We start from the raw sequence: 26,862 nt of genomic DNA on the forward strand, positions 1-26,862 counted from the left end.
GCCCAACAAGTCCACACCGATCCGCCAAAGCGCAACCCACCCATATCCCTACATTTACCCCTTACCTAAGGCTATGGGCAATTTAGCATGGCCAATTCACCTGACCTGCACATCTTTGGACTGTGGGAGGAAACCGGAGCACTCGGAGGAAACCCACGCAGACACGGGGTGAACGTGCAAACTCCACACAGTCAGTCACCTGAGGCAGGAATTGAACCCAGGTCTCTGGCGCTGTGAGGCAGCAGTGCTAACCACTGTGCTACCGTGCCGCCCACAAATTGCAAGAATGCAAAAGGGTAATTGCAATTCCTTCCTTATGTTATGGGAGGGGCAAATGGAGGGGGCAATTGGAAAGCTAAAATTTTGAGAAAAGTATAGTATGATCGAGGATAAGTACAAGAAGCAGCACATTAGAATTCCAGCCCTTTGTAAAATACTAATCTAACTGTAGTCAGATTGTTAAATATGTGAACAGAATGCAATACACAAAATTACACAGATTCTACGATACAGAAACATTCCACTTGTTCCAGCTGGCAATGTTTAAACTCCTCAGAGCGTTCTTCCCACACTGTGTCATCTAACTAATCCAGATCTTCTTCCATTCCACTCAGCTTCAACAGTCAGCTTGATTGTATACATGGTGTATATACAGTATTACATGTTGTTCTGTTACTCATCAGTCCAAACATTTCTAAGTCAAAACAACGTAGGAAACTCGGAATGTTTGCAATGAATTGTGAGAGACAGGGTCATGTAATTATACCTGAAGATGAATTAGATTTTCAGCTTAGAATCCTTTGCAACTAGACATACTTTGTTGTGGATTCAAAATCACACCTTTGGGAAATTCACATCCAGCCTCACGAAACACATTCACTTGGGGAGGCTACACATTCGGAAAATTCACCCAGTCACGGGAAATTCACCCACTCTGAAGAAATTCACTCATGGAGATTTCACTAACCCTGAGGAAATTCACCCGTCCTGGGGAAATTCATCTGCAGCAAATTCACCCACCATAGGGAAATTCACCCACAGGAAATTCATACCCTGGGGAAATTCACTCACAAGAAATTCATACCCTGGGGAAATTCACCCACAGGAAATTCATATTTTGGGGACATTCACCCACAGGAAGTTCATACTCTGGAAATTCACCCACAGGAAATTCATATTCTGGGAAAATTCAAAAGTAGGAAATTTTCTTTTCCTCAGGAAATGCATCCACAGGAAGTTCAGTTGTATCCTGGGAAAATTCACTAGAGGAAATTCATACCCCACCCAAAAATATTCACCCACAGGAAATTCATACCTACTTCTCCCAACCATTATCAGGAAATTCATCCAGAGGGAATTCATACACTGGGAAAATTCAAATGGGATATTCATCTATTCTGTGGAAATTCACAAATAGAAAATTCAACCATTCATGGGAAATTCATACACTGGGAATATTCACACAAGGGATATTCACCCACTCTGTGGAAAATCATGTGAAATTCAGCTGACTTTGGAAAATAAACTGACAGGAGGTTCACATATTCAGGAAATTCACCCACCAAGTTCATTCATCGACTACATTAATCCACAATAAATTAATATATTGGGGATATTCACCCATCTTGAGGAAATTCGCCCACAGTGGGAAAATTCACTCACACTGGCTAAAAATTAAATATCGTGGGGAAATCATGGACATTCACATACATGTTGGAGATATTCCCTCAATATTTGGGGACAGACCCACATTCTAAATGCATGTTAATTAGCCCTTCCTTGCATGTTCTGTGCAATAGCTCCACATTTATTACAACATAAGTGCAATCAGATAATTCTCCTAAATGAAAAATTATTTAAAAATGTTTAGAGAGATTTGCTTACTTTTTTTCTGGTAATGTAAAGGGAGCTTGGCATTGTTTAAAGCGAGATTATTTCAGTATTTGACTCAGAGCACATTGCCGGTTACATATGCCACTGTTTGCAGACTTGCATAATGTGGCTTGAGATTCTTACAAAGAGAATCTTATTTCAAGATGAAGATTTTCTGTGTAGTTCTTTCCATACAGGTCTTTCTGTGGTGAGCGCGAAGATTTTCAGTGAAAGAGGTTTCGCTTTGTACTTTCTTGAACAGGGATAAAGAATTATATAAAAATTTTTGGGCCAGTTCTGAACTCTACAATTCACCTGGTTCAGTAAACTGCCAATTTGGGTTCCATTATCTTCTAATATCTCTCGCCTGTTCCTTGTCTCTTTCCTTATCTGTTCTTGTATCTTTACTTTTCCTTAGTGTCTCTTTCTCCCTTGTTTTCTATTTCCTGAACTGCCCATCACTCCTTTGTTAGCCATTCTTTTCCCCCTTCTTATCTGCGTTGCGTTTCTGTCTCTATCCCTGATCCCCCTCACACTTTCTCTCACTCCTTCTCCACTTAACCTGTCCTTCTTGTTCACCCTTCCCTCTTTCTCAACATGGTCTCTCTCTCTTTTACTGTTCCTCCTCTTTCCTTCTGACCTTTTTTATTCAGTTATCCTTTCACCCCCTACCTCTGTCTCCCCACTTTCCCGGTCTTGTTCAGTATCTCCCTTTCTCCCTATATATGTGCCTGGAAAATGGTGGACTCTCCTTGACTCATCAGCTCGTGCCACAGAATTAGCCTCCAACTGATTGATGCAGATTTCACAAGGGCTAGATACAGAGGTCATTTACATATTTAGAGCAGGTGGGAGACCCATCTGTTTAAAATTTGCGAGGACGAAATTAGAGACTGCAGCCTTGATTGCGAAGATATTCATGCGAGCATTGTGCCTTGAACAAATAAAAGCTAAATGGTCATTTGCATGATGTGTACATGGTGCTGCCCTAAAGCCTATTAAACATGCCCAGTGGCCAAACCCAGCTCACTGCCCACCCACTTGTAATTTCTCAGAATTTTTCCAGCACATTAATAATAGGGCAAGATTCAGAATTTTATAAATATGTTTTCAGTCTAAATCTTCAATTAAACATTATTCTGTTTTATCCTCTGATCTTACTATTTTGTTGGTGTATCCCTTGTGTTGCTTTTCTCAATCCTTTTCCCACTTTCTCTTTCGCTCCCTCTTTCACTATTTCTACTCCTTACTATTTTCATTCCTCTTCTAGAATCTCTCTCTCTGTTTCTTTTATGGCACTCAGCCTCTCTCTAGGTCTCTCACTTTCTCTTTCTCTGCTTGTTTTTACTCTCCTGTATTTTTCTTCTTGCTCGGTCTTGCCCTCCCCTCTCTCTGCCCCTCACCCTATCTCCCCTCTCTCTGCCCCTCACCCTATTTCTTTCTCACTCTCCTTCTCTCTTCTTGTTTTCCTTGTGTTTTTCTTTCTCCTCGCTTGAGCTCTATTCTTATCCACATACTAATATAAAAATCAGTGACTGTCTTTGATTTTTAGAAAATGGTGGTGATACTCTCAATTCTGTCCCACGTGATGTTGAACCTCATTTCTTTATTGTCTGCATGATTTTCTTAAAAGTTAATAATTTAATTATTTATTTGTGGAAAAGGAGAGTTTTTGGCAATAAACAAATGATTGAATTGCTTATGTTCTTACCTGAAGTTTATTTTTGGCAAAGAGTGTTTAGAATAGAGGAAGACTATTCAATCCCTCAATCCTGTTTCACCATTCAATTAGATCTCATAACTGATCTAACTCCAACCATATCTCCATCTATCTACCTGGAAAACATGCAAATACAGTGCTTTTCACTTGCTCTATTTTTGAAATATGCTGTGGATATTCTCCTGAGATAGCATTCAGGACCTTGGTTTAATATCTTGTTGAAAAGATGGTGCAATATTCCTTCAACATTGCATTAGAGTGTCAACAACAACTTGCATTTATTTGGTGCCAATCCCAAAGCAAAATCAAGGTAATTTGTAGGTGTGTTACTAGTGCACTCTTTTTTTTAGATTCCCTACAGTGTGGAATTTGATCCGCAGCTTTCTAACTCAGCCACACATGGATCCACAGCCCTTAATAAACTGACCCAACAGTAACATCTAACACTAATGGTTTACCAATGTCCTTTCGGGAAGGAAACTGTCATCCTTACCTGGTCTGGCTTACATGTGACTCCAGACCCTGGGCAGTTAGGGATGGGTAATAAGTGCTGGCCTATTAGCGACAACTTCATCCTGTGAATTCATAAAAAGAAACAGAAATATGGCAGTTTCAGTTCAGAAATGTTCAGTCACACTCCAGTCTCAAAAGATTTGAGGAGAAAGTTTATTATTTTTAAAATTACAAACCTCATTCTGTACTTAGGAACCGGACAGGATACTGTCAGTTAAGGAAAACTAAAGTTCTGAGCATGTCTTCAAAGGAAACATTCACATAGTGCGTTCTGAAGAATGAAGAATTTACTTCTACACCTGAGAAAAATTTATTGTGACTCTTCTGTCTTAAAAATATTTGTTTCTTCTTAAAAATATCCTCCCCTTCTCTCTAGAATGTTCTGAAGCCCTCTGCTACTAATCTAAGTCTTCATTATTCATACAAGAGTTTGGGCTTTAAGTCATGACAAGGAGTGGACAAGTTTACTGCTGGGTATGAGACAGAAAATAGGGATAAAGAGTTCATTCAATAGTTTGACAGGATGTGACAAGTGGTTATTCCACAGGGAATAGTTTGGATAAAGGAATGGAGAATGTGTATCCAAACTTGCAGAAGACATTATGTTAGGAGACGCAATGAGTTGTGTAGCTGGGGACAGAGATTGCAAAGAGATTGAGACAGATTAAGCAAGTGGACAAGATGGTAATAGATGGTGTTCAATGTGAGCAAGTGCGGGGTTACCCAGTTGGGATCCAGGAAAGACCTACCAGGGAATTATTTTAAACAGATAGTGGATAACAAAGGGATTTGAGTGTCCATGTTCTCAAATATTTAACGGTTAATGCACATGTACAAGCAGATCAAGGGAATTTTTATCTGAAGGGGTTAGGATGCAAAGGATATTAAATGATGTTTGAGTTGTATCGAGATTCATTCAAACCCCACTTGAAGTGCAGCATTCAGTTCTGTAAACCATTCCCCAGAAAAGTTAGCTTGAGCTTGGAGAAGTGACAACATTGATTCACCAGAAATGTGTTTAAAGGGTTAAATTATTAGGGCCACTTACATAAACCTGGCTTGTATTCCCGTCAGTGTGAAGGGTTCAGGGTGATCTAACAGAGATCTTTAAAAGGATAATGTTATTCAATAGAGCAGATACAAAGGAAGTCGTTCCTCTGATGGGGAAATCAGAACAAGAAAAAATGACCTTAAAATTAGAACTAGGTTATTTAAGGAGGAAATCAGGAAGCTCCTCTTCCCACAGAGACTGTGACGGATATCTTGAGTTCTCTCCCTAAATAGCTGTGAATGGGTCAAGTAAAATTTTCAAGGCTGTCAAGATCAATAAAGTTTTGTAGGTATGGTATGAACGTACATGGGTAAAGGCATATGAATAAAGGTCGTGTACAGATTAACCATGAACTTATTGAATGACATGGTGTGGAGATGCGGTGTTGGAATGGGGTGGACAAGGTCAGAAGTCATGTGACATAGGTTATAGTCCAACAGCGCTCCAAAAGCTTGTGATTTCAAATGAGCCTATTGGACTACCTCTCAACATCCTATGCTCCAGTGAAAAAGTCCCAGCCTATTCAGCCTTTCTTTATAGCATGAACCTTCCATACCCCAGAGATTAATATGACCATTTTGATCCCAGGAAGAGGTCGGAGAGGAATTTGCCAGATTTATTTATTTCTAATTGGGCCTAGAATTCCATGTGCCTTTTTGATTATTATCAATGACAGTCTTAGTCATCTAGTTGATGTGCTCATTAGAATCATTGGAACGCTGTTGTTTTGAGCTTTCCACCTTCTGCAAACAAAGCCTTAAACCTTGGAATAGTCTCACTAAACCTCTCCCACTTCTTTAACCCAGCAGTTGTTCACCCATTCTAATGTCCTTTCATGAGGTTTGGTCTCAAACCATGACAATGCTGTGCCTGAAGCAACTTGGGATGTTCGAGTTGCTGCCTAAGTGCAATGTTAATGTATGACTCAGTTTTTTGGATGGCTGGTTTCTAACACAAAGTGCTGCTAATAGAATGGGTTCAGTTCCTGCACCGGCTGAGTTTACTATGGAGGACTCTCCTCAACCTTTCCCCCAGCCTGAGGTGTGGTGACCCTCAGGTTAAACCATCACCAGTAGAGTCTCTCTAATCAGAGAGCAGGGCTACGTTAAATTCATTTTCATTTTTAATGTACACCACCAAAGGATAGGATAAAATTGGCATTCAAAATAATCAAACAACTGAGCATTTAACAGTAAGCTCAACCCATCAAAGAAAAATAAGCTTGTGAAACCGTAGCCTGTACCACATGATAAATTCACCTCCCATGTCACTGACAGGTATATTTGGGGCTATCGGCTACTGTGTTGATTTTGAAATTGGTCCCGTCCCAGTTCAAGTCTGGTGACTGTAGCTGTGAATGTTGGAGAGTGAGGCTTTGCCAAGTTCACACGGCTGCGCTATTTTAATGGAGATGTAAACCTGTTCCAAATGAACAGGCATCTCTCTCTCTCTCTCTCTGTTAAACCAGGCACAGAATGGTAGTGTAACAATGTATTGTAAGGTCTGTACGCTAATTATCGCCAATAGCAGCTTCTTGGCTTTCAATTTCTCCCCCTCCTTCTCCGAAGAAAGAAGAAATGTTTTGGCACTGAGTTTAAGGCAGCGTTGATTCAGGGAGAGCCTGCTTCAATTGAATTTGTCCCTTTTAAACCACTGTTGGGCATCTATTATCTCATATGCAAATGGTAGGGATATGGGAAAAGGCACAGACAAAAATTCAGTCATCAATATCCGACTTCTGAACGCACTAACTCCCACGGCGTGCTGGATTCTCACTGAGACATGCTCATGATGTCCAATTTCTGCCTTTCTGAGGACACAATGACCTATTTAACGTGGTTTCTTTCTCTCTCTCTCTCTCTCTCTCTGCCTCTGGGCTAAATAGTGTCTGCAGATGGCAATTATCCAAGGGGACGTGGGAAGGGGGTTGGTGGGATGGGGGTAGATACTGACAGAAGGAGGGAGATGAAAAAAGTTGAGAGGGTGAGGCAACGTGCGGCAAGTGATCAAGCCTAGTGGTAGTGTCCTTACCCCAGATTAGGAGACTTTTGGTACAAATCCTATCTGCTCCAGACGTGTATAGTGACATGTCTGATCAGGTTGAGTTGAAAATATCCACAATTTAAAGGCACTGGAGGGAGGTGAGGAAGCCAGGATGGAAGCTCCAGTGGGGAATATTGGGAGAAAAGACATATTGAACATGAAATATTGAAAAGAATATTGAATACTAAGACATATTAAAAAGGCATTTTGAACATGAAGAGATGTATTGAAAAGAATATTGAATATTGAGACACATGAAAAAGGCGTATTGAATATGAAGAGACATTTTGAAAACAATATTGAATATTGAGACACATGAAAAAGGCATACTGAATATCAAAAGACATTGAAAACAATATTGAATATTGAGACATACGAAAAAGGTATATTGAATATGAAGAAACATTTTGAAAAGAATATTAAGACACATGAAAAAGGCGTATTGTATATGGAGAGACCTATTGAAAACAATATTGAATATTGAGTCACATGAAAAAGATGTATTGAATATGAAGAGACATTGAAAAGAATATTGAATATTCAGACACATGAAAAAGGTGTATTGAATATGAAGAGACATATTGAAACGAATATTGAATATTGAGGCATATGAAAAAGGTGTATTGAATATGAAGAGACATATTGAAAACAATATTGAATATTGAGACACAAGAAAAAGGCATATTGAATATGAAAAGACCTATTGAAAACTATATTGAATATTGAGACACAAGAAAAAGGCATATTGAATATGAAGAGACCTATTGAAAAGAATATTGAGTATTGAGTCATGAAAAAGGCGTATTGAATATGAAGAGACAGATTTAAAAGAATATTGAATATTGAGACACATGAAACAAAGTATTGAATATCGAGACGTATTGAAAACAATATTGAATATTGAATATTGAGACATATGAAAAAGGCGTATTGAGTATCAAGAGACATATTGAAACGAATACTGACTATTGGGACATATGAAAAAGGCATTTGAATATCAAGAGACATATTGAAAACAATATTGAATATTGAGACATATGAAAAAGCTATATTGAATATGAAGAGGCATATTGAAAAGAATATTGAGACATACGAAAAAGGCGTATTGAGTATCAAGAGACATACTGAAAACAATATTGAATATTGGGAGATAAAGACATATGTAAAATGGGGAAGGGTGATTATATAAATGAGCATCGGGTTTTTACAGGGCGTTGAGGGAGTTGGTGAGGCAGACGGACTCGATTGTTCATATTTCATGGTGTGGCGGGGGGCTGGGTGGCAGTTTGTGTGAATTCAGATGAAGCGCAGTGTGTTGGTGAGAAACAGGCAGCGCTGCAGACAGCTCAAGAGCCACTGCGTGCCTGCGCAGCGGGGTGAAAAGGACCCAATTCAAGTTCAAGGTCAGAGTTGACATTCAGCTGTCAAAGCGCTCTCTGGTAATGTCCCGCCTTTTGTTCTACGCGTTGATTTACATTCGTTGAATTATTTAATGTCCAAAATCACATCGCAGATGCACCCCCTCCCACAGACACAGCCCCTCTTTGTTAACCACACTGTATTAACGGGACACAGCGATTCTTCTCTCGCTCTCTGTGTGTCTCTCTCCTTTTTTCCTTCAGAGAATTTATAGTTTTCCAGTTGAAGACAAAAATCAGGAAATTAAACTTGGGCACGGGGTTTTACTCAGTTTTGGATCCGGGGAGATTTAATTGAAGCCCCATGCATCCAGGAATGTTTCCAGGAACCCCCTGACAGGGCACCACAGAAATTTCTAGAATGGAAGCGGCGCATCTGTCATGTCTCATTTTCAGCGACAGACTGTGAAGGATGAATCTTGCTTCCGTCTATTGAAAACTCTGTTTAAAAAAAAAAGGTCCTTTTCATAGAATCCCTACAGTGCAGACGGAGGCTTTACGTCCCATCGGGTCTGCACTGACCCTTTGAAGAGCTTTGCACCCAGAGCCACTTCCCCCACCCAGTCCCCGTGACCCCACGGTAACCAAGGCTAGCCCATCTAACCTGCACATCCCTGGACACTTTGTTCCCATTTCACCAACCAACCTGCCCCACCACCCTCAATCAGGGCCACTTGCCTTTCCAAAAAGTAATATTTCACCATGTTGTGATTTGGAGGAGCCGGTGTTGGACTGGGGTGAACAAAATTAAAAATCACACAACACCAGGTTATAGTCTAACAGGTTTATTTGGAAGCACTAGCTTTTGGAGTGCTGCTCCTTCATCAGGTGGTTGTGGAGTATTAGATCATCAGAGAATTTATAGCAAAAGTTTACAGTGAGAGGCAATTGAAGTTTGCTATAAATTCTGTGTCTTACGATCTTATACTCCACAACCACCTGATGAAGGAGCAGCGCTTTGAAAGCTGGTGCTTCCAAATAAACCTGTTGGACTCTAACCTGGTATTGTGTGATTTTTAATTTCACTGTGTTAAGTTGTGCCAGGGCTGGGGAACTTGTTGACTGCAACCGGATTTGGCTCCCCCCTAGCTAAGAAGAATAAATCTGGCTTCCATCTATTGAAAACTATGTTAAAAATCCTTTTCATAGAATCATGAAATCCCTACGGTGTAGATAGAGGCTTTTTAGTCCATCAAATCTGCAACAACTGGTAGTGGAGGTAGTCCAAAGAAGGTTCACTAAGCTTATCCGAGGTATGTAGGGACATAAAAATGCAGAGAAACATAGAAACATAGTAAATAGGAGCATAAGTAGGCCTGCACCACCATTCAATATGATCATGGCCGATCATGCAATGTCAGTATCCCATTCTCGCTGTCTCCCCATACTCCTTTATCCCTTTAGCCACATGTCCAGAGAGGTTGTGTAGGTTCATAGAACATAGAACATTACAGCGCAGTACAGGCCCTTCGGCCCTCAATGTTGCGCTGACCTGTGAAACCAATCTGAAGCCCATCTAACCTACACTATTCCATTCTCATCCATATGCCTATCCAATGACCATTTAAGTGCCCTTAAAGATGGTCAGTCTACTCCTGTTGCAGGCAGTGTGTTCCACATCTCTACTACTCTCTGAGTAAAGAAACCCCTATATTAATTGAAGTTTAGAAGAATAAGAGGTGGCCTTACTGGAACATTCAAGATTCATAGGGGAATTGACAGGAAAGATATAAAGAGCTTGTTTCCCCTTGTGGGAGAGTCTAGGACCAAAGGGTGTAATGTCAGAGTACGGGGTCACCCATTTATGACAGAGATGAGGAGGAATTTCTCTCAGAGGGCAGTGAGTCTGTGGAATTCTTTACCATAGAGGGCTGTTAAGGCTGGATCATTTAGAAAATTCAAAGTTGAGACAGACAGATTTTTAATCAGGCAGGGAATTAAGATTTATGGGGAAATAATAGGAAAGTGGAGTTGAGAATTATCAGATCAACCATGGTTTCATTGAAGGCTGGGAAGACCTGATGGACTGTTCCTTTGTGTAATGGTATTGCACCGGGAGTCTCATATTTTGTAACTTTCACCTCATATCTCTGCAGCAGGAAATCACAGCATTCTGACTGAAAGGTGAGAGAGCTCCCCAGTGAACAGTTGAAAGGAAATGCCAGTGGAGAAGATCACATTCAGCATTGATCATGGAATGTACCTTACGTTGCTTTGGAAAGTGAAAGACATACTAAAGGCATGAGTTGGGCTGATTAGATTCTTAGAGTAGTGGAATGGTTAGGTCAGCAAATCCCAGAGAATCATTGGAAAACTTAAAACTGAGTGCTGGCGTGTGACAAATAGAATGTTTCAAGAATGTTCAGTTTCTTTAAATGTTCCATATAGCTCCACATGGCCAATGAATAGCCAGAGGTATGATGAGGAATCCCAATTCCACGTGAAACATTTCCTGTCTGCTCCCTTTCTCATTTGAAGATGTGGACGTGTTCTGTATTGTGGTCCCATGACATCTGCTGAATGTACAACACTTTGGGCATGTGGCCATTCTTGAAGGGTAAACACGGCATCCTTCCACGATGGAGTTATCACCCTGAGACCAAGCTTGTCCTCAAATATCATCATGGAATAAGTGTCCTTGGACAGGGATAATTGGTCAATTAATCCTCCCAAGGCCAGAGACCCTAAACACAATCATAACAGACAGACAACCATCCTGACTGGGACCAATGAGCATGACACAGACTTGGGCTGAAAGCTGCTATCACCTTGCTTTGTTGAGCTCAGTGTTTACCAGCATAGACAGCAAACTCTTAATTGCCGAACCCATCTCATTCTGCATCTGTGTCTCCGGGTCAGAAAGTAAAAGGTTCAAGTTCAGTTCCCAGTACTTGAGCACAAAACCAGGCTGATATCACTAGTGCAGAACTGGAGGGGTGCTGCATGGCTGAAGGAGTCATCTTTGAAAGAAAGTGTTCAATGAAAACTCCTAACTGCCCACTCAGCTCAATTTATAAGAAACGCATTTCTCCTTGTTTTGATGATCAGCGTTAATCCCTTAACCAATATCATTGGAACAGGTGCTTTGCTCTTGCATCTCATTACTGGTTTTGGGACCTTAACGTGCTCAAACTGGGAGGGGGATATTGTACTTGGTCTTGGGAAATGGAAATCATTGACAAAGAAGGATGGTGTTGTGCTACTTGATAGTGCCACTGAAGTCGGCAAGGTGAAGTTGGTATGAGGGACAGAGTTCCATGATTCTGACCCAACAATAATAATGGAACTCTAATGCTGATTCTTCAAGTCAGTTTGAAAATCAATGGCATGTCACATTGACTCATGAGCTGAGAGGAAGACCAACCAGTGGCGCTTACCACAAGGGCCAAGTTTCATTTGGATTTGTCATGGGTTTTGCTGACCTAGGGACCTGGTCTATTCTGGACAAATAATACTCATATACCCTGGACTTTCACTGTGGGACTGTAAATCTGATATTAGCTGTGTCTCTCTGCTGATGTGATTTTCTAAATGTTAGTGGCCTCATTGGCCGGGGGCAACTCAATGTCCAATTACCAATGGCAAGAGCTTCCACAAAATGGGAGCTGCCTGACTTGGAGACTGTACCATAAAGTGGATGGCAGCCATATTTGGGACTGCCAGTGGCTTGTTGGTCAGTGCAGGCTCCTGGGAAGGCCATGGAGGTGGAAGAGGCAGACGGTGGCCTAGCACGACAAGATGAAAACCTACACTCTTGCTACCAATGTGTGGACACAGATTTATTTCCAAGACAACTGCAGAGGAATATACTCAGCCTCCATGGTGAACTTGACAGCTGTGCACCAATGTCAACAAAGTCTGGGTTCACCAGGAAAAATGAATTTGGGAGCAGGCAGACTCCTGAACAAGCTTCTTAAGGGACTATTCATTGGCATTGAAAGCAACCAACACCCCACCACCCCCTCTCCCCACCTTTGAAGCTTGAGAACTGTCCTGTAGTTCTTGAATCCTGAAACAACCTCTGTCATTTTTAACACCCACCTGCACCAAATCCCAATTCTTCAGCCTTTTGAATATCAGAGTCCAGGGCTCCATTTTATCTCAGTCAATCTAATCTCCACCCACAGAAAGAGAAGAAGTCATACAAAACATCTCAACAAAGATCTCCAAATTAAAGTGAGTTCAATATAAATCTGTGCTGCTATTTCGTTTAGGGCTTTGTCTTTCAAAATGTAGCCATGATGTAGGGGAGCCAGTGTTGGACTCGGGTGGACGAAGTTAAAAATCGCACAACGCAAGGTTATAATCCAACAGGTTTATTTGGAAGTACAAGCTTTCAGAGCGCTGCTCCTCCCTTAGGTAACTAGTAGGTGCCCCACTAGCCACCTGAGGAAGGAGCAGTGCTCCAAAAGCTCGTACTTCCAAATAAACCCATCCTTGTGTGATTTTTAATTTTCAAAATGTACTTTTGCTGAAAATCAAACAATATAGATTTTTATTTTCAACACAAAAATCTCTTTTCTAAAAACATCAATAATTGCATTTATATGGTACCTTTAAAATAGCAAAACATATCAAGACTCATCACACAAATGATGATCAAACATGGAATTGACTCCAAACCAAAAGAGAAATTGGGACAAACTCTGTGCTTAGTCAAAGAGTTAGTCTTTGAGGAGCAGCTTAAAGAAGGAAAGAGAGAAAGATGGATAGATTGGAGCTGTTTAGGGAGGGAGTTTTTATGCATAATGTTAAGGCAACCCAATGCTCAGCTGCCAATTGTAGAGCAAAGCAAGTGCAAGAGAGCAAAGATCTGACAGGTTTTTAGAGCTGGTATAGGGTTGGGGCTCCCCAGAAACATTTGGACCCAAGGATGAGCATTTTAAATTTAAGATATTGGTGGCGCATGGACTATTGTAGGCGAAAGTGGGTACTGCAGATGCTGGAGATTTTAGTCAAAATTAGAATGGTGCTGAAAAAGCACAGCAGGTCAGGCAGCATCCGGGGAGCAGGAAAATCGACATTTCGAGCAAAAGCCCTTCATCAGGAATCTTCCTGTTATGGGCCATCCTGATGAAGGGCTTTTGCCTGAAACGTTGATTATCCTGCTCCTCGGATGCTGCCTGACCTGCTGTGCTTTTCCAGCACCACTCTAATCATGGACCATTGTGGGTTAGCAAATGCAGTGGGAGGAATGGGCAAAGTTTTAAGGGGTCCAGGATTCGATGGTCCAGGAGCTCGTCTGGGATAAATGGGATTAGTACTTCCAATTCACGAGTCAGTGTGTCAGAAGGCTGGGAGAATCATTTATCCATTACACTGTGACCTCTAGGTTCTAAGTCAGCTACTTCAGTCTTTGCAAATGTGCTATAACTAAACAGTTCATGTTTAATGGCACCCAAAGATAACTGGCGTTTCTTTCCTTACTAAGTCTTTAAGAAACATCTGAGCAAAGAAGTGCTGAACAAGCCTAGTACATCAAGAGACCTCTTAAATAATATGAAAGGAAGACAAATGGAGTTCTTCAGACATGTTAGCAAACACACATGGTCCCACACCCCTATCACTCGCCCATCAGCAATCAGTACTCACACCTCGTGATCAGCAACTTTATCTCACCTTCATGCTCCCAGCCTCACATCCATCTCTCACTGCTTTTATATAACTCTGACTATTCAGCAATGCCAGTCGCTTCACCTAAATACTTTGCAACACAATCACTGACATTCATTCCTCACAAGGTGGCCCGTAACAGGAGGTAGCAGGGCAGTTTTGGAGATAGCCCAAGGACTGTCTTCCATGAAGATGAAGGTGTTGTAAGTGCTGTCAGGATAGTGGGCATTTTATTAAATAATGTTCTGTGCTTGGCTGAACACCTCCTGTGCTGAGCATCCTCCTTCTCTCCCTGTGCACTGTTTCCTCTCTCTGCTGCCTCTGCTCCACATCCCAAGATATTATTCTCTGCACTCATACAATACAGAAGAGGCCTTTCAGCCCATTGAATCTGTATCACCAAAAATACACTACTACCTACATTAGTCCCACTTTCCTGCATTGAGCCCATAACCTTGAATGTTATGACAACTCAAGGGCTCATCGAAGTACTTTTTAAATGTTGTGAAGTTTCCCACCTCAACTATCCTCCCAGGCAGTGCATTCCAGATACCCACCACCCTCGGTGGTTGAGTATTTTTCCTCAAATCCCCTTTAAACCACCCTCCTTTCACTTTAAAATTGTGCCCCTTTGTTCTTGACCCTCCAGCTAAGAGAAACAGCTGCTTTCTATCCATCCTGTCCATGTCCCTCATAAGCTTATACAGTATGCAGTAACACTCGCTCCAAAATCCAACAACTCACCAAATCACTCCTCCAAAAACAGACCAGAAGGCTCGGAAGAGCAAAAGTAAGTCAAAAACATATTGTCTGCAAGTTGGGGAGATGACCCTTTAAGAAACTAAGGGGTGACTTGTAGAGGTTTATAAAATCATGAAGGGCATGGATAGGGTAATTAGACAAAGTATTTTCCCTGGAGTGGGGGAGTCCAGAACTGGAGGACATAGGTTTAGGATGAGAGCGGAAAGATATAAAAGGGACCTAAGGGGCAAAGTTTTCATGCAGAGGGTGGTGCGTGTATGGAATGAGCTGCCAGAGGAAGTGGTGGAGGCTGGTACAATTGCAACATTTAAAAGGCATCTGGATAGTTATATGAATAGGAAGGGTTGAGAGAGATATGGGCCAAGTGCTAGCAAATGGGACTAGATTAGGTTAGGTTATCTGGTTGGCATGGATGAGTTGGACCAAAGAGTCTGTTTCCATGCTGTACCTCTCTATGACTCAATAACATTAAACATTAATCAGTCCTGAATAAATAGGAGAATGTGTTAACTCAACTTGCAAGGTCCAAATAATATTAACGTGACCACAGAACATTTTATTTCCTTGATGTAGTGGCCAGAGGTCAGTTCAGAGTCAACCACATTGATGTGGGCCTGGAATCACATGTATGCCAGATCAAGTAAGGATGACAGGTTTCTTGCCCTAAAGAACTTTAGTGAACCTGGTGTGTTTTTACAATTGATTGTAATTTTTGTGGTTACTATTACTGAGACTAGGTTTATGTTTTAAGGTCAATTAACTGAATTCAGACTCCACTAGCTGCCATGATAGGATTTGAATGCATGTCCTAGAGCATGAAGCTGGACCTCTGGATTGCTAGACCAGCAACATTACCACCGTACCACATCAAAACCAGTTGAAAAAACTGACTGCTACCTTAATTGGCCCAGTTTGCATTTTAAAGTTATATGGCTACAGACTTTTCAGGAATATACTCTGTCTAAAACCTTTACACTTCCATGATCAATTCCTTTATAACTCTAATAGCCAGCATTATATTATAAAGACGCCATTGCTCCAGTAGTGTCAAGGCAGCACTGTTGCTGGTAATTACAATGTGACATGTTTACATAGCAGATTTCATTATAAATGGCGATGCAGATATTCATAAATGGAAATTAAGATAGAGAGGAAGCACCACAGAAATGATGCCACGGTGGCTCAGTGGTTAGCACTGCTGCCTCACAGTGTCAGGGACCCAGTTTCGATTCCAGCCTCGGACGACTGTCTGTGTGGAGTTTGCACATTCTTCACATGTCTGCGTGGGTTTCCTCCCACAGTCGAAAGATGTGCAGATTAGGTGAATTGGTCATGCTAAATTACCCATACTGTTCAGAGATGTGTAGGTTAGGTGAGTTAGTCAGAGGGGAATGGGTCTGAGTGGGTTACTCTTCGGAGGGTTGGTGTGAACTTGTTGGGCTAAAAGGCCTGTTTCCACACTGTAGGGATTCTATGAATTTCTATGAAAAAGTACAAAAGCTTTTTAAAAAAAAATTGGTGAATAAGTTGTTCCTTTGGAAACTTTACCTTTCATTGTTTCTTTCTTTTCTTACAGGTTGTGTTCCTGTTGGTGCCATTTCTCCAAACATACCCAATGAGTCTCTTGACTAAATCTACTGAGCTTTATTAGTGTGAGTGCACTGTCTGATTAGACGACCATCCACACTAACTGCTGTGCAAAGTTTAATGAGAGTTTAGAAAGAGTTGGAGGATTATCAATAGGAAAAGGTAACTGGTATCAATTTATTTTCCGATGTGCTCCCCTCCTGACAATGCTGATTTCCTTTGAGTCATTGATTTCATGGACAACTGTCATCCTTTAACATGTCATCTAACAGACCAATCCTCGTAAAAACCAAGCAAAATAATGCAGTTAATGGAAATCTGAAGCAAACAAAAAGAATTCTGGAGAAACTCAGCAGGTCTGGCAGCATCTAGTGAGAGAAACAGAGTTAAAGTTTCAGATCCAGTATGACTTCTTCTGAGCCCTTCTGAGTCCTGATGAAGAGTATTCTGACTTGAAACATTAAACTCTGCTTCTGTCCCCCAAGATGCTGCCAGGCCTGCTGAGTTTCTCCAGCGTTCTCTTTATTTTCACCCATTCTTCACATCTGGCTCAAGATTGTCCCCTGGATATAGCAAAGCAGTAAACTTTGAGGATGATTGCAAGCAAAGATTAAGAGGTAATCAAAGGAGTTAATGGGCAGATAGATGCTATTTCCTATAAAATTGGAAACTTGGCAATCATAATCTTAAAGTTCAAGCCAGGCTGCACAGAAGTGATGTCCATAAGATCACAATAAATAACAACAGGAGCAGGCCTCGAACTTGCTCTTCCATTTACTAGGATCATGGCTGATCTGACATGCCTCACATCCCAGTTGAAAAGTGTGGCACTGGCAAAGCACAGCAGGTCAGGCAACATCCTAGGAGCAGGAGAGTCAACATTTTGGACATAAACCCTTCATCAGGAATGTGGGGGAAGGGAACTGAGAGATAAATAGAAGGGTGGGGCTGGGACTGAGGGGAATGCAGTTGGGAAGGCGATAGGTAGATGAAGGTGGGGTGATTGTGATAGGTCGGTGGGGAGGGTGAAGTGGATAGGTGAGAAAGAGGATGGACAGGTTAGACAGTTCAAGGGGGCGTTGCTAAGTTGGAGGGTTGCATTTGGGTTGAGATGGGGGAGGGGACATAAGGAAACTGGTGAAGTTAAAGTTGGTGCCATGTAGTTGAAGGGACCCAAGGTAGAAGATGAGGCGTTCTTCCTCCAGTTGTTGTGTGGCTTGGATTTGGCGACGGAGGAGGCCCAGGACTTGCATGTTCTTGGTGGAGTGGAAGGGGGAGTTGAAGTGGTCGGCCACATGATGTTTGGATGTTGGGTGTGTGTACCCCAGAGATGTTTCCTGAAACGCTCCACGAGTTGGTGTTCTGTCTCCCCAATGCAGAGGAGACCACATCGAGAGCAATGGCCACAGTAGATGAGATGGGTGGAATTGCAGGAAAATCTCTGCTGGATGTGAAAAGATCCTCTGGGGCCTTGGACGGAGGTGAGGTGGGAGGTGTGGGCGTAGGTTTTACACCTCCTGCGATGGGAAGGTAAGGTGCCGGAAGTGGAGGTGGATTGGTGGTGGGGGGGGGGTCCTGCCCCTATAACCCTGATTCCCCGACTGATCAAGAATCTATCTATCTCAGCCTTAAACATGCACAGCCCTCTGTGGCAAGGAGTTTCAAACACTCACAAACTTCTGAGAGATGAAATTCCTCCTCAAACCAGTCTTAAATTGATGCCGCTTAATTCTGGATTATGTCAGGAAGCACTTACCTCCACAAAGAGAAGTGGAAGTCTGGAACCTTCTGTCTCTCAAAAAGACATTGAGGCTGGGGGTTAGGGGGTTAGTTAAAACCATCCGAATAAATTTTGGGACATTTTCATAAATCAAACTGTTTTAAGGATTAAGCACGCAAGCAAAATGAATGGAACTGAAGTATGGCTCAACCATAATCTAATTAAGAGATCAAGTATCCTCAATTTTTGAGTTTAATGGTCTTATCCTGTTTGTATTTGGCCTTGCAGAGCATAGGACTGTCACTGCTGCTGTTCTCTCTGGGTGTCCTCCCCACACACACTTTTCATGCAGACATGTCACTGATTGAGAATGGGAAACTTTGCAGGTTTTATATCCCTCTGTAGTTCATGGATACAGAAGACACCTCCCTTCAAGCATTTTGGGAATTGCTCGCTCTGTGGTCTTCAGTATCAAGGAATACCATTTTGGAAGTGGAGAGAGAAGGAGAGGAGGAATTTCTCTTGAACTGAAAACAACCAATGCTGGAGATCACAGCGGTAGAGACAAAAAAACTGCAGATGCTAGAATCCAAAGTTGACAGGCAGGAGGCTGGAAGAACACAGCAAGGCAAGCAGTATCAGGAGGTGCAGAAGTCGACGTCTCTGGTGTAACCCTTCTTCAGGACTCGAGAAGGGTTACAGCCGAAACATCAACTTCTGCACCTCCTGATGCTGTCTGCCTTAAACATTGGGATTGCTACAGTGATCCCTCACAAACTTTTCAGTTGTGAAGAAACTCCAATGATCGACCAATGAATGTCCTTTACAGGGAATTCACCCGCCATCTTACCCAATCCAGGTCTTATAGACAAAGTCAGAAGTCACATGACACCAGAGTATAGTCCAACAGATTTATTTGAAATCACAAGCTTTCGAAACACTGCTCCTTCATCAGGTGAAGTGCCTGGTGAAGGGTCAGTGCTCCGAAAGTTTGTGATTTCAAATAAACCTGTTAGACTATAACCTGGTGTCATGTGACTTCTGACTTTGTCCTTCCATATCAGGTCTTATAAGGACAGGAGGTGGCTTTTAAGTGCACACACGCACACATACACAGTCAAAACCCCCTGTTTTGCCCCCATCCTCTGCTGCCATTCAAGAAGATCATAATTAATTTGTGATCTAACCCCATTTATGTGCTTCCAGTCCCCATAGACTTCTTTGACTTTGAGTTGCTTGCCAATGTGGTCCAACATATCCCAAAATCTGGACAACATTAAGGTTTGGGCTGACAAGTGGCAAAAAACATTCATGCCACACAAGTACCAGGCAATGACCATTTCCAAGAAGAGCATATCTAACTATCTCCCCTTGATATTCAATGACATCACTAAATCACCAATCATCAACATTGTACGGTTACCATTGACCATGAACTGAACCAGACAAACTAGATAAATGGTGAGGCTATGACAGCAGGTTTGAAGCTGCAACTTTTATTGGAAGTAACTCACCTTGTGACTCTGCAAAGTCTGCCCATCAATGAAGAGGGCACAAGTCAGAAGTGTGATGGAATACTCTCCATTTGACAGAATGCGTGTAGCTCCAACAACAGACAAGAACCTTAACATCATCCAGAGCAATGAACACAGCATCTGTGTCATTTCACTATATGCATGGAGGATTACGATGTAAAACTGAAGTGATCATCCTCAAGGCTAAAGTGCCATATTGGACTCAAAATGTTAACTCTGTTTCTCTCTCCACAGATGATGCCAGACCTGCTGAGTTTCTCCAGCACTTACTGTGTGTGTTCTGGCCTCAGCTGGAGCGTTAATGACAGTTCTGGTCCTACCCTTTAGGAAGGATGTCTCTTCTTTGTAGTAGTCCCCTGAGATTGATGACAATTTGCTTCTGCTCATATTTGAAAGTCTAAAAGGGAATGGAAGAGAATTACTGGTAGACGATGAGAGATAGTGGTAATGTCACTTGGATTGTCACTCCAAGGACTCAGGTTAATGCCCATGGAAATGGATTAAATTCCCACTACACGAGTTGGTGGAATTTACTTTCAGTTAATAAATCTGGGATTGCAAGCTAGTTTCAGTAATGATGACCAGTAATTCTCATATACAAGTACACACATCTGAAGCACTAATGTCCTTTAGGGAAAGAAGTCTGCTTGCTGTCTGGTCAAGACTCAACCTTGTATCCCAGAAACAACAGTGAGATAATGACCAGATAGTGTGCTTTGTAAAAACAAAATACTCTGGATGTTAGAAATCTGGAAGAAAAATAGAAAGTGCTGGAGAAACTCTGCAGGTCTGGTAGCATCTGCGTGCAGAGAAACAGAGTTAACATTTCAAGTCAAATACAAGTATTCTGTAGAACAGGTCTGTCCAGTATTTTCATTGAAGGATAAATCTGCGACCAGAACAAAGCGCTTTGCTTCAAATAGTAGTTACGAGGCCTTTACATCCCCTGAGAGTGTAGTCTTGTCCCAATCGAACAATGTCACCACTGACAGTTTGACAGTTCCTCAGTATTGCATTGGGAATGACAGAACATAGAACATAGAACAATACAGCACAGAACAGGCCCTTCGGCCCGCGATGTTGTGCCGAACATTTGTCCTAGCTTAAGCACCTATCCATGTACCTATCCAGTTGCCGCTTAGAGGTCACCAATGATGCTGACTCTGCCACTCCCGCAGGCAGCGCATTCCATGCCCCCACCACTCTCTGGGTAAAGAACCTACCCCTGACATCCCCCCTATACCTTCCACCCTTCACCTTGAATTTATGTCCCCTTGTAACACTCTGTTGTACCCGGGGAAAAGGTCTCTGACTGTCTACTCTATCTATTCCCCTGAACATCTTATAAACCTCTATCAAGTCTCAATCCCTCTGCTAATGAACGATAATACTCCATAGGCCTTCTTACAAACTCTATCCACCTGAGTGGCAACCTTCAAAGATCTATGTACATAGACGCCAAGATCCTTCTGCTCCTCCACCTTACTAAGAACCCTACCATTAACCCTGTATTCCGCTTTCTTATTTGTCCTTCCAAAATGGACATCCTCACACTTGACAGGGTTGAACTCTATCTGCCATTCTTCAGCCCAGTTCTGCATCATATCTAAGTCCCTTTGCAGCTGACAACAGCTCTCCTCACTATCCACAACTCCACCAATCTTCGTATCGTCTGCAAATTTACCCTTCAACTCCCTCTTCCAAGTCATTAATAAAAATTACAAACAGCAGAGGACCCAGAACTGATCCCTGCGGAACTCCACTTGTAACTGGGCTCCAGGCTGAATATTTACCATCTACCACCACTCTCTGACTTCGACCGGTTAGCCAGTTCTCTATCCAACTGGCCAAATTTCCCACTATCCCTGCCTCCTGTCTTTCCGCATAAGCCTACCATGGGGAACCTTATCAAATGCCTTACTAAAATCCATGTACACTACATCCACTGCTCTACCCTCATCCACATGCTGGATTATTGGAGTGAGACTTGAACACACAAGAGTGCTTACTGTCCATTAAATTACCATTGGCACTTACTTGTCATGTATGCCTCTCATTAGCCATTCTACCTTCTGTAAGGTGCTAGGTCATCCAACATTCTGCTGTCTGTGTCACTCATTACCCCGTCTATTTTGAATTTCATAGAGTCATAGAGATGTACAGACGCTTCAGTCCAACTCGTCCATGCCAACCAGATATCCCTCCCTAATCTCGTCCCATTTGCCAGCACTTGGCCCATATTCCTCCAAACACTTCCTATTCGTATACCCATCCAAATGCCTTTTAAATGTTGCAATTGTACCAGCTTCCACCACTTCCTCTGGCAGTTCATTCCATACACACACCACCCTTTGGGTGAAAAAGTTTCCCTTTAGGTCCTTTTTATATCTTTCCCCTCTCACCCTAAACCTATGCCCTCTAGTTCTGGACTCCCCCATCCCAGGGAAAAAACTTTGCCTGTTTACCCTATCCATGCCCCTCATAATTTCATAAACCTCTATGAGGTCACCCTTTAGCCTTCGATGCTCCAGGGAAAACAGCCACAGCCTGTTTAGCCTCTCCCTATAGCACAAACCCTTTAACCCTGGCAATATCCTTGTAAATCTTTTCTGAACACTTTCAAGTTTCACAACATCCTTCCAATTGCACGCAATATTCCAACAGTGGCCTAACTAATGTCCTCGGCAACTACAACATGACCTCCCAACTCCTATACTCAATGCTCTGACCAATAAAGGAAAGCATACCAAACGCCTTCTTCACTATCCTATCTACCTGCGACTCCACTTTCAAGGAGCTATGAACCTGCACTCCAAGGTCTCTTTGTTCAAAAACACTCCCTAGGACCTTAATATTAAGTGCGTAAGTCCTGCTAAGATTTGCTTCCACAAAATGCAGCACCTCGTATTTATCTAAATTAAACTCCATCTGTCACTTCTCAGCCCATTGACCCATCTGATCAAGATTCTGTTGTATTCCGAGGTAACCTTCTTCGCTGTCCACTACACCTCCAATTTTGGTGCAATCTGCAAACTTACTAACTATATCTCTTATGCTTACATCCAAATCATTTATGTAAATGATGAAAAATAGCGGATCCAGCACCAATCCTTGTGGCACTCCGCTGGTCACAGACCTGAAGTCTGAAAAACAACTCTCCACCTCCACCCTCTTTCTACCTTTGAGCCAGTTCTGCATCCAAATGGCTAGTTCTCCCTATACTCCATGAGATCTAACCTTGCTGACCAGTCTCCTATGGGGAAACTTGTCGAACGCCTTACTGAAATCCATATAGATCACATCTACCACTCTGCCCTCATCAATCCTCTTCGTTACTTTTTTCAAAAAACTCAAGTTTGTGAGACAGGATTTCCCATGCACAAAGGCATTTTGACTATCCCTAATCAGTCATGCCTTTCCAAATATGTGTAAATCCTGTCCCTCAGGATTCCCTCCAACGTGTCCACCACCACTGGTCTGCAGTTTCCTGGCTTGTCCTTACAACCTTTCTTAAACAGTGACACCACGTAGCCTACCTCCAGTCTTCTGGCACATCACCTGTGACTACTGATATTGCAAATATCTCAGCAAGGGGACCAGCAATCAATTAGGTAAAAACAATGACTGCAAATGCTGGAAACCAGATTCTAGATTAGAGTGGTGCTGGAAAAGCACAGTAGTTCAGGCAGCATCTGAGTAGCAGGAAAATTGACGTTTCGGGCAAAAGCCCTTCATCGGGACTGATGAAGGGCTTTTGCCCAAAACATTGATTTGCCTGCTCCTTGGATGCTGCCTGAACTGCTGTGCTTTTCCAGCACCACTCTAGCCCAGCAATCACTTCCTTAGCTACCCACAGAGTTCCTGGGTACGCCTGATCAGGTCCTGGGGATTTATCCACCTTCATGTGTTTCAAGACATCCAGCACTTTCTCCTCTGTAATATGGACATTTTTCAAGATGTCACCATCTATTTCCCCACATTCTATTATCTTCCATGTCCTTTTCCACAGTAAATACTGATGCAAAACACTCATTTAGTATCTCCCCATCTCCTGCGGGCCCACACAAAGCCTGCCTTGCTGATCTTTGAGGGGCCCTATTCTCTCCCTAGTTACCCTTTTGTCCTTAATGTATTTGTAAAAACCCTTTGGATTCTCCTTAACTGTATTTGCCAAAGCTATCTCGTGTCCCCTTTTCACCCTCCTGATTTCTCTTAAGTATACTCCTACAGCCTTTATACTCTTCTAAGGTTGTACTCTATACCTGACATATGCTTCCTTGTTTTTCTTAACCAAATTGTCAATTTCTTTGTCATCCAGCATTCCCTATACCCACCAGCCTTTCCTTTCACACTAACAGGAATATACTTTCTCTGGATTCTCATTATCTCATTTCTGAAGGCTTCTCATTTCCAGCCGTCCCTTTGCCTGCGAACATCTGCACTTAATCAGCTTTTGAAAGTTCTTGTCTAATACCGTCAAAAGTAGCCTTCTTCCAATTTAGAAATTCAGCTGTTAGATCTGGTCTATCCTTTTCCATCACTATTTTAAAACAAATAGAATTATGGTCACTGGCCCCAAAGTGCTTACCTATTGACACCTCAGACACTTTCCCTGCCCTATTTCCCAAGAGAAGGTCAAGTTTTGCACCTTTTCTAGTAGGTACATCCACATACTGATTCAGAAAATTTTCTTGTACACAGTGAACAAATTCCTCTCCATATCAACCCTTAACACTATGGCAGTCCCAGTCTATCTTTGGAAAGTTAAACTCCCCAACCATAACCACCGTATTGTTTTTACAGATAACTGAAATCTCCTTACAAATTGGTTTCTCAATTTTCCACTGACTATTAGGGGGTCTATAATACCATCCCAATAAAATGATCATCATTGGCTTCTGTTTAAGATCCAAATTGATTTTAAAATTTTTGTCCTTGTTTTTAGATCTATTCACTCCCTCATCGCTTCCCAACTCTGGATTCCTCCAGACCTATGACTGTCTGAGATCTTTGTGTTCCTGCAATTGTAATCTTCTGAACATCTCAAATTTTAGGTCCTTCACCATTGGAGACTGTCTTCAGCAGTTAAGCTCTAAGCACTGATGTACCTTCCCTGAACTTTCCTGCCTTTCTTTCCCTCAGGATAATGCAAAAAAATAGCATTACAGTAAACAATCAGCTGTGATCCAGATGGTAGAGCAGGTTTGAGGGGCTGGTTGGCCTATTCCTGAACCTAGACTTTAAAAACTAACTGTTTGACCTGTGTTTTTTGGGAAGGTAGTGGTTAGTAATCCAGAACTCTGGGCTAACGTTCTGGAGACATGAGTTCAAATCCTGCCATGGCCAATGGTGGAAATTAAATTCAATAGAATTCTGGATTGAAAAAGAAAAGTTAGCTGAATAGTGGCTGTGTAACCACTTTCAAGTTTTGTAAAAACCCACTTGGTTAATGGCGTCCTGTGTAAGGAAGGAAATCTACCATCCTTACCATGAGAAACTGAGGACTGCAGATGCTGGAGATCAGCATCGAAAAGTGTGGCGCTGGAAAAGCGCAGCAGGTCAGGCAGCATCGGAAGAGCAGGAGAATCGATGTTTCGGGCACAAGCCCTTCATCTTTACCAGGTCTGGCCTACATGTGACTCCAGACCCATAGCAATGTGGCTGACTCTTAACTGAGATGTATAATACATATTGGTCAAATCAACAACATTCAAGTCCCATGAACAAATTTGTAAGAATATAAAACCACTTTGCATGTCTGACTGTCAAATTTTACACTCCAATGATGCATTTTTACTTAATTCCATGTGTTAACCAAAGAGAAGGGGATGTTGGTTCGAGTGATAATTGGCAATGAGCATGGGAAATGTCTTATCTCGGACAACCCAACTTTTTGAGCTGAGGTAAGGAGGAATGCAGTTTGACCAATGCTAAATTCAGAGATTGGAAATACCTCTCCCCTGACTCAGACGATTAATCTAGCTACTCACATTATACTTATCCATGAGTATGTTCCCCCCTTGCTATGCCCGCTCCCATAGCTATGTGAAAATAGTTTACAGCCGTTAATTCTTTCGAGACACAAGTGGCAGTTTGTTATTCAAGTTCAGACACAAGAAAAGGAAACCTTATGTAAATCTATGCAAATTAATTCTGCGACTGCGGGATCACAAGCTCCCCTTGTCTAAACTTTCCCATCGACTCCTTTCAAATGGAGAGAGCCGGAATAATGAGTTAGCTGTGGTCCACCTCTTGAAAAGACAACAAGGGCCCTTCACAGTGAACTCGCGCCTAAATGCCTTCCTTTTTAACTCTTGCACTGCCACTTGTATCTCCAGAGTTTGTTTAGTTATCCCAGTTTCTCCCATCTCCTCCTGGAGATTCCAACTCCGGCTGCACTAAATGCTGCATGGGGCAATTGCAACAAAACTTACAAGTCACCTTTAATATTATAAGGATTCCTAAAGAGTTTCCTAGAAGATATCAAGCCATGCACAAGGAGACATTAGGACAAATGAGAAAGGTTGGCAGAAGCGGAGAGATTTCATAGAATCCTGACAGTGTGGAAGCAGGTCATTCAGCCCATTGAATCCACACACATCCTCTGAACAGTATCCCACCCAGACCCACCCTATCCCTGTAGCCCTGCATTTCCCATAGCTAGTCCATCCAGCCTGCACAATTTCCTACGGCCAATCCCCCTAACCTTTGGACTGTGGGAGGAAACTGGAACAAACCCATACGGACATGGGGCAAGTGTGCAAACTCCACACAGATAGTCTCCCAAGGCTGGAATCAAACCCAGGACCCAGGCGCTGTGAGGCAGTAGTGCTAGCCACTGTGCCACCACAGGGAGGGAATTTCAGAAGATAAGGCCTCCGTAGCTGTCGACCTTACCATGTAGAGGCAATGTCTTAAACTCAGGAGTGCACAATCTATCAAAGATACATCTCAACCACTGTAAGGCAAGAGGAGGTACAGAGATAGTGGAGGAAAAGGTTATGGAAAGGTTTGAAAACAAGGATGGT

At 42.2% G+C, this 26,862-nt stretch overlaps 1 long non-coding RNA gene across 7 annotated transcripts in view; it reads left to right on the forward strand.

The window, feature by feature from the left end:
* The window catches only part of LOC122565455, a 139,926-nt gene that overhangs the window by 100,927 nt on the left and 12,137 nt on the right, over positions 1-26,862 (forward strand). For all 7 annotated transcript variants that reach the window (XR_006316177.1, XR_006316176.1, XR_006316175.1 and 4 more), the window contains one exon: positions 16,569-16,741. This is a non-coding gene — a long non-coding RNA (uncharacterized LOC122565455). The remainder of the gene's footprint in view (positions 1-16,568; positions 16,742-26,862) is intronic.

This window comes from Chiloscyllium plagiosum, chromosome 31, assembly GCF_004010195.1.
Source record: "Chiloscyllium plagiosum isolate BGI_BamShark_2017 chromosome 31, ASM401019v2, whole genome shotgun sequence".
In the NCBI taxonomy this organism is placed as follows: Eukaryota; Metazoa; Chordata; class Chondrichthyes; order Orectolobiformes; family Hemiscylliidae; genus Chiloscyllium; species Chiloscyllium plagiosum.